Source organism: Triticum aestivum, chromosome 3A, assembly GCF_018294505.1.
Source record: "Triticum aestivum cultivar Chinese Spring chromosome 3A, IWGSC CS RefSeq v2.1, whole genome shotgun sequence".
NCBI lineage: Eukaryota > Viridiplantae > Streptophyta > Magnoliopsida > Poales > Poaceae > Triticum > Triticum aestivum.
Window position 1 is genome coordinate 502,154,330 of NC_057800.1, and position 10,122 is coordinate 502,164,451.

Below are 10,122 nucleotides of genomic sequence, written 5' to 3' on the forward strand. Positions count from 1 at the left end.
GCCCATGACCGAGGAGGAGGAGGCCTGCCTCATGAGGTGGGTCATGGAGGACTCCATGGCCACCCATGATGAGCGACAATGGGATGGACTGGAGACGGCGCTGGCCCTCTTTGCGGTCAGCGACGTCGCCATCCCGGAGCTGGATCTCGACATCAAGGAGGAGGTCGTGGAGGAGCCAACCATCGCCGTGTGGAACCCTCGTCTTATGGGTCAGCGATGGAGCTGGTCGTGCACGACGGCGGAGATGGCCGACTCGGTGGGCGTCCGCCCATGGTCAACCATGCCGACGCGGTCACCAGAGCAGGAGCAGGAGCCACGGGAGGAGGTTGCCCAGGTGCTGCCGGCGCTTCCGGACAGGCAGAGGCCGCCAGTGCACCTTTGGCAGCCACCTCCTTACATCGACCTCACCAGCGACGACGACGAGTAGGACAGCGGCTCCTGAAGACGACCGTGGCCACCGGCGACGGGCCTATTTCTAGTGTTTATGTCTTTTATTATGTTTTAGTTTAATTAAGACTTGTGTTCAACTTCGGTACTATGGATGTGTGGCCGTTCATGTTTATATTTATGTTTTTCATATTATTTCCTAGTTTCTTATTTTTGGGGGGGCAAAAAAAATGAAGTCCACAAACCCGGACAGTTTGGGACGAGGCGTGCCGATTGGGCGCATCGATGGCCGCACGATCGCAAGTGAACAGACATGTATGTTTTCCTACCCCAAACGAGCGAAAAACGAACGAACCGAACGTCTGTTTGGGGTCGTGCGTTGGAGTTGCCCTTACTTTAAGGTTACTTTTTTCGTGAGAAATTTCTGTTCTATTCATCTTCAATCAAGTCAGTACAAAGACAAAGGTAATAAAAATTACAACCAGGTCCATGGACAACCTAGCGAGGACTACCAACACTGAAGCGAGCTGAATGCGCGCCACCGTCTTTGCCCCTCCCTCACCGAAGCTAGGCAAACCTTATTCTAGCAGACAGTCAGGAAGTCGTGTGCCAAGGACCCATAGGACCAGCGCATCAAAACAACAACCATCGCCGATGAAAAAGTCATAGATAAGGCAGATCAATCATGTAAACTCACAAACAAAGACGAATGAAGATGAGATCCAAACAGATCCATTGAAGACCAGTGCTGATCGAATCCCGCGAGATCCAACGAAGACACGCCTCCACACGCCCTCCAATGACGCTAGATGCATCAGCAAGACAGGGATAGAACATGAGAGATATTATTCCGACTGAGGGGCATCGCCGCCGCCACACAACCCCAACCAAGAGGCTGAACCTAACAAGAACGGGAATGAGATCCTCCGACCGGCAGGGGTCTGGGGTCCTCTGCACCTTCATAGCCCAAAGGCCATTGAAGATGGGGGCAAACCGGCGGCGACGCCCAAGGGAGGAGGAGGAGAGCCTATGGTATTTTATTGTGGAGGAGGAAAGAAAAGACAATTGCTACTTTAAGAGCATTTATAGCCGGGCATCCCAAATCGGCCCCAAACGGCCGGGCAGACGGCCTGGTCATTGATCGGTCATGAAAATTCAACCCAGACAGGCGCCTCAAACGCCCGGGCTGACCGGCACCCCTCATATCCAGCTCAAATGTGAGGCGGATATGGGGGTGTCCGGGCACGTTCGCCACATCGGACTGACGATGGAGTCCCACGCGGAATCGCTCGAAAACCCACCAGTCCGACGATTGTCTCCCCCGGTAGGAGGTGTGAATGCCGCGTGTCGCCGCTCCGGCTCGCCGCCAGCGTGAGACCATCCACCTCCTCTCTCCTACCCCGCCGCTCTTCCCATGCTCTCCGGCTTCTATTGGGAATTGTTGCATGGAAAACAAAAAAATTTCTACGCAGACGCAATGATCTATCCATGGAGATGCATTGCAATGAGAGGGGGAGAGTGTGTCTACGTACCCTCGTAGACCATAAGCGGAAGCATTTAACAATGCGGTTAATGTAGTCGAACTTATTCACGCACCAACCGATCATGTACCAAACGTACGGCACCTCCGCGTTCTCCACACGTTTAGCTCAGTGACGTCCTCCGACTTCTTAATCCAGCAAGATGGCAAGGTAGTAGATGAGTTTCGGCAGCACGATGGCGTGGTGACGGTGATGGTGAAGTGATCTCCATAGGGCTTCGCCTAAGCACTACGAAAATATGACCGGGAGTAAAAACGACGGAGGGGAGCGCCGCACACGGCTAGGCAATTGTCTGTTGTGTGCTAGGCGCCCCCTCCCACACACACACACACACACACACACACACACACACACACACACATATATATATATAGGTGGGAGGGAGGAAGGAGCAGCCAAAGGAGGCGCCCAAGTAGGAGGAATCCTACTTGGGGTCCCTCCCAAGCCGTGCCCCCCTTTCCTTATTTGGAGTGCGGTGAAAGGCACAGGAGGGTGGCGCCCCCTTTTCCTTTCTCCCGTGAGAGGGAAAGGCAGGAGGGGCTAGCCCTCCCCCTTTTCCTTCCCTAGGGCTAGCCAACCAACACAGGGGCGCACCAGCCCCCTTGTGGGCTGGTCTGTCCCCTCCTTTGGCCCATAAGGCCCATATCTTGCTGGGGGGGGGGTGCCCGGAACCCCTCCCGGTGACCCGATTCCTTCCCGGTATGTCCCGAAACACTTCTGGTGTCCGAATTCCATTGTCCTATATATCAATCTTTAGCTCTCGACCATTTTTAGACTCCTCGTCATGTCCGTGATCTCATCTGCGACTCCGAACAACATTTGGTCACCAAAACATATAACTCATATAACACTATATCATCAACGAACGTTAAGCGTGCGGACCCTACGGGTTCGAGAACTATGTAAACATGACCAAGACACCTCTCCGGTCAATAAGCAATAGCGGAACCTGGATGCCCATATTGGCTCCTACATATTTTACGAAGATCTTTATCGGCCGAACCGTTATGACAACATACGTAATTCCCTTTGTCCATCGGTATGTTACTTGCCCGAGATTCGATCGTCGGTATCTTCATACCTAGTTCAATCTCGTTACCGGCAAGTCTCTTTACTCATTTTGTAATACATCACCTTGTGACTAACTCCTTAGTCATTTTCTTGCAAGCTTATGATGTGTATTACCGAGAGGGCCTAGAGATACCTCTCCGATACTCGTAGTGACAAATCATAATCTCGATCTATGCCAACTCAACAAAAACCTTCAGAGATACCTGTAGAGCATCTTTATGATCACCCAGTTACGTTGTGACGTTTCATAGCACACAAGGTATTCCTCCGATATCCGAGAGTTGCATAATCTCATAGTCGAAGGATTAAGTATTTAACATGAAGAAAGCAATAACAATAAAACATAACGATCATTATGCTAAGGCAACGGATGGGTCTTGTCCATCACATCATTCTCCTAATGATCCGATCCCATTATCAAATGACAACACATGCCTATGGTTAGGAAACCTCAACCATCTTTGATCAACGAGCTAGTCTAGTAGAGGCTTACTAGGGACACAATATTTGTTTATGTATTCACATATGTCTTTAATTTTCCAATCAATACAATTCTATCATGAATAATAAACCTTTATCATGTATAAGAAAATATAATAAAATATCAACTTTATTATTGCCTCTAGGGCATATTTCCTTCAGTCTCCCACTTGCACTAGAGTCAATAATCTAGTTCACCTCATCATGTGATTTAACACCCATAGTCCACATCGTCATGTGACCAACACCCAAAGAGTTTACTAGAGTCAGTAATCTAGTTCACATTGCCATGTGATTAACACCCAAAGAGTATTAAGGAGTGATCATGTTTTGCTTGTGAGAGAAGTTTAGTCAACGGGCCTGTCACATTCAGATCCGTATGTATTTTTGCAAATTTCTATGTCTACAAAGCTCTGTATGGAGCTACTCTAGCTAATTGCTCCCACTTCCAATATGTATCCAAATTGAGACTCAGAGTCTTCTGAGTCGGCGTCAAAGCTTGCATCGATGTAACCTTTTATGATGAACTCTTTATTACCTCCATAATCGAGAAATATCTCCTTGGTCCTCTTCGATAACTAAGGATAATTTTGATCGCTGTCCAGTGATCTACCCCTGGATCACTATTCTACCCCCTTGCCAAACTCATGGCAAGGTACACAACAGGTTTGGCATACAACATGTCATACTTTATGGAACCTATGGCTGAGGCATAGGGAATGACTTTTATTCTCTCTCTATCTTCTGCCGTGGTCGGGTTTTGAGTCTTACTCAACTTCACACCATGCAACACAGGCAAGAACCCTTTCTTTGACTGATCCATTTTGAACTTCTTCAAAATCTTGGCAAGGTATGTGCTTTGTGAAAGTCCTATTAAGCGTCTCGATCTATCCCTATAGATCTTGATGCCCAAGGTATGTGCTTCAACGAGGTCTGTCATTGAAAAATTCTTATTCAAGTATCCTTTTTATGCTATTCAGAAATTATATATCATTTCCAATCAATAATATGGCATCCACATATAATATCAGAAATGCTACAGAGCTCCCACTCACTTTCTTGTAAATACAGGCCTCACCATACATTTGTAAAAAATGTTGGGGAACGCAGTAATTTCAAAAAAATTCCTACGCACACACAAGATCCATCTAGGTGATGCATAGAAACAAGAGGGGAGAGTGTTGTCCATGTACCCTCGTAGACCGTAAGCGGAAGCGTTATGACAACTCGGTTGATGTAGTCGTACGTCTTCACGATCCGATCGATCCTAGCACCGAAGGTACGACACCTCCGTGATCTACACACGTTCAGCTCAGTGACGTCCCATGAACTCTAGATCCAGCTAAGGTTGAGGGAGAGTTTCGTCAGCACGATGGCGTGATGACGGTGGTGATGAAGTTACCGAAGCAGGGCTTCGCCTAAGCACTACAACGATATGACCAAGGTGGAAATCTGTGGAGGGGGGCGCCGCACACGACTAAACAATCAACTTGTGTGTCTATGGGGTTCTCCCCTCCCCGTATATAAAGGAGTGGAGGAGGGGAGGGCCGGCCCTCCACCTCGGTCGCCTCCTCCTATCTCCCGCAAAGGCCCAATAAGGCTCATTGACTCCCCGGGGGGTTCCAGTAACCCCCCGGTACTTCGGTAAATGCCCGAACTCATCCGGAACCATTCCAATGTCCAAACATAGCCTTCCAATATATCAATATTTATGTCTCGACCATTTCGAGACTCCTCATCATGTCCGTGATCACATCTGGGACTCTGAACTACCTTCGGTACATCAAAACACATAAAATCATAATACCAATCATCATCGAACGTTAAGCATGTGGACCCTACGGGTTCGAGAACTATGTAGACATGACTGAGACTCATCTCCGGTCAATAACCAATAGAGGAAACTGGATGCTCATATTGGCTCCTACATATTCTACAACGATCTTTATCGGTCAAACCGCATAACAGCATATGTTGTTCCCTTTGTCATCAGTATGTTAGTTGCTTGAGATTCAATCGTCGGTATCAGTATACCTAGTTCAATCTCGTCACTGGGAAGTATCTTTACTCATTCCGTAATGCATCATATCGTGCCTAACTCATTAGTTACATTGCTTGCAAGGCTCATAGTGATGTGCATTACCGAGAGGGCCCAGAGATACCTCTCCGATAATCGGAGTGACAAATCCAAATCTCGATCTATGCCAACTCAACAAACACCATCGGAGACACCTTTAGAGCATCTTTATGATCACCCATTTACGTTGTGACATTTGATAGCACACAAGGTGTTCCTCCGGTATTCGGGAGTTGCATAATCTCATAGTCTGAGGAACATGTATAAGTCATGAAGAAAGTAATAGCAATAAACTAAACGACCATAGTGCTAAGCTAACAGATGGGTCTTGTCCATCACATCATTCTCTAATGATGTGATCCCGTTCATCAAATGACAACACATGTCCATGGCTAGGAAACTTAACCATCTTTGATTAATGAGCTAGTCAAGTAGAGGCATACTAGGGACACTTTGTTTGTCTATGTTCCACACATGTCCTAAGTTTTCGGTTAATACAATTCTAGCATGAATAATAAACATTTATCATGATATAAGGAAATATAAATAACAACTTTATTATTGTCTCTAGGGCATATTTCCTCCAGTCTCCCACTTGCACTAGAGTCAATAATCTAGTTCACATCATCATGTGATTTCACACCAATAGTTCACATCTTTATGTGATTAGTTCATATCATCATGTGACTAATACCCAAAGGGTTCACTAGAGTCAATAATCTAGTTCACATCGCTATGTGATTAACACCTAAAGAGTGATCATGTTTTGCTTGTGAGAGAAGTTTAGTCTACGAGTCTGGAACATTTAGATCCATGTGTATTTTGCAAATTTCTATGTCTACAATACTCTGCACGGAGCTACTCTAGCTAATTGCTCCTACTTTCAATATATATCTAGATCGAGACTTAGAGTCATCTAGATCGGTGTCAAAAGATTGCATCGACGTAACTCTTTACGACGAACTCTTTTATCACCTACATATCTGAGAAATATTTCCTTAGTCCTCTAAGGATAATTTTGACCGCTGTCCATTGATCTACTCTTAGATCACTATTGTACTCCCTTGGCAAAATCATGCTAAGGTATACAATAGGTCTGGTACACAACATAGCAAACTTTATAGAACCTATGACTGAGCCATAGGGAATGACTTTTCATTTTCTTTCTATTTTCTGCCGTGGTTGGGTTTTGAGTCTTTACTCAACTTCACACCTTGCAACACAGGCAAGAACTCCTTCTTTGACTGTTTCATTTTGAACTACTTCAAAAACTTGTCAAGGTATGCACTTATTGAAAACTTTATCAAGCGTCTTGATCTATCTCTATAGATCTTCATGTCCAATATGTAAGCAGCTTCACCGAGGTCTTTCATTGAAAAATTCTTATTCAAGTATCCGTTTATGCTATCCAGAAATTCTGTATCATTCCTGATCAACAATATGTCATCCACATATAATATCAGAAATGCTACAGAACTCCCACTCACTTTCTTGTAAATACAGGCTTCTCCAAAAGTCTGTATAAAACTATATGTTTTGATCAACTCATCAAAGCATATATTCCAACTCCGAGATGCTTGCACCAGTCTATAGATGGATCGCTGGAGCTTGCACACTTTGTTAGCACCTTTAGGATTGAAAAAACCTTCTGGTTGCATCATATACAACTCTTCTTTAATAAATCCATTAAGGAATGTAGTTTTGATATCCATTTGTGAGATTTCATAAAATGCGGCAACTGCTAACATGATTTGGACAGACTTTTAAGCATCGATACGAGTGAGTAAATCTCATCATAGTCAACACCTTGAACTTGCCGAACACCTTTTTGCGACAATTCGAGCTTTGTAGATAGTAACACTACTATCAGCGTCCGTCTTCCTCTTGAAGATCCATTTATTCTGAATGACTCACCGATCATCGGGCAAGTCAATCAAAGTCCATACTTTGTTCTCATACATGGATCCCATCTCAGATTTCATGGTCTTAAGCCATTTCGCGGAATCTGGGCTCATCATCATTTCCTCATAGTTCGTAGGTTCGTCACGGTCTAGTAACATGACTTCCAAAACAGGATTACCGTACCACTCTGGTGCGGAACGTACTCTGGTTGACCTACGAGGTTCGGTAGTAACTTGATATGAAGTTTCATGATCATCATCATTAACTTCCTCACTAATTGGTGTAGGCATCACTGGAACTGATTTCTATGATGAACTACTTTCCAATTCAGGAGAAGGTACAATTACCTCATCAAGTTATACTTTTCTCCCACTCACTTCTTTCGAGAGAAACTCCTTCTCTAGAAAGAATCCACTCTTAGCAACAAAGATCTTGCCTTCGGATCTGTGATAGAAGGTGTACCCAATAGTTTCTTTTGGGTATCATATGAAGACGCACTTCTCCGATTTGGGTTTGAGCTTATCAGGCTGAAACTTTTTCACATAAGCATCGCACCCCAAACTTTAAACGATAGCTTAGGTTTGTTGCTAAACCGCAGTTGATATGGTGTCGTCTCAACGGATTTAGATGGTGCCCTATTTAACATGAATGTAGCTGTCTCTAATGCATAACCCCAAAACGATAGTGGTAAATCGGTAAGAGACATCATAGATCGCACCATATCTAATAAAGTACGGTTATGACGTTCAGACACACCATTACGCTGTGGTGTTTCAGGTGGCGTGAGTTGCGAAACTATTTCACATTGTTTCAAATGAAGACCAAACTCGTAACTCAAATATTCGCCTCCGCGATCAGATCGTAGAAACTTTATTTTCTTGTTACGATGATTTTCCACTTCACTCTGAAATTCTTTGAAATTTTCAGATGTTTCAGACTTATATTTCATTAAGTAGATATACCCATATCTTCTCAAATCATCTGTGAAGGTCAGAAAATAACGATACCCGCCGTGAGCCTCACACTCATCGGACCGCATACATCGGTATGTATTATTTCCAATAAGTCAGTGGCTCGCTCCATTGTTCCGGAGAACGGAGTCTTAGTCATCTTGCCCATGAGGCATGGTTTGCAAGCATCAAGTGATTCATAATCAAGTAATTCCAAAAGCCCATCAACATGGAGTTTCTTCATGCGCTTTACACCAATATGACCTAAACGGCAGTGCCCCAAATAAGTTGCACTATCATTATTGACTTTGCATCTTTTGGTATCAATATTATGTGTATCACTATGATGAAGATTCAGTAAACCATTTACATTGGATGTAAGACCATAGAAGGTTTTATTCATGTAAACAGAACAACAATTATTCTCTGACTTAAATGAATAACCGTATCGCAATAAACATGATCCAATCATATTTATGCTCAACGCAAACACCAAATAACATTTATTTAGTTCCAATACTAACCCCGAAGGTAGAGGGAGTATGCGATGGTGATCTTATCAAACTTGGAATCACTTCCAACACACATCGTCACCTCGCCCTCAACTAGTCTCTGTTCATTTTGTAACTCCTGTTTCAAGTTTCTAATCATAGCAACTGAACCAGTATCAAATACCCAGGTACTACTATGAACACTAGTAAAGTACACATCAATAACATGTATATCATATACACTTTTTGTTCACTTTGTCATCCTTCTTATCCGCCAAGTATTTGGGGCAGTTCCGCTTTGAGTGATCATTTCCTTTACTGTAGAAGCACTCAGTTTCAGGCTTGGGTCTAGCTTTAGGCTTCTTCATGAGAGTGGCAACTTGCTTGCCATTCTTCTTGAAGTTCCCTTTCTTTCCTTTGCCCTTTTACTTGAAACTAGTGGTCTTGTCAACCATCAACATTTGATGCTTTTCTTGATTTCTACCTTCGTTGATTTTTGCATCACCACTGGTGCACGTCGGTCCTAAACAAACGGGTTTTAACCCCTTTCCGCGATGGTATTTGGAACCGTCGCAAAGTGAGTGTGGGCGATAGGGGGGTCCTTCCCACATGACCCAGAAACCGCCGGGGATAGGGCCCCTACAGTACTCCTACTCGTTTATGCTCGCATTGCCATTGTAGTCGGTATTCTGTGGTGCTACGTTTATGATGCGTGGCCCATCACAAATAGTTCACTATTATAGAACGTGTATGATGCGCGGCCATCACAAATGGTTCACCGTTAAGAAGATTAGCTAATCATCATACGAGTGTCGGACAGGATTATGAAACGTGGACCATCGTAACATCGTTGTACACGACAACTATCGCACACACTATCCTGTAGTGCAACGTTTACAATGCATACTTCATCGGAAACAGTTCATAGTTGCCAATCGTGTATGATAAGGCAACTAACACAAACGTTTAGTTTTGCCCGCACCGTTTGTGATATTGTCTGACATCGCACACGATTTGCAAACGGCAACTGTGTGCATGCTTGCACATGTTTCCTCTCTATGAACCGTCTCGGATTATGGCGCATATCGCAAACGTTTGTGTTTTACCAACCGCATGTGTTGTAAGAACCTGGAGAGCGTAATTTTACCCTAATTTAATTGCTGCTTTTCGAAATTGTACCGGATTTGGATTTGAATTTGAATATATGCTACAACTTTGTTCAT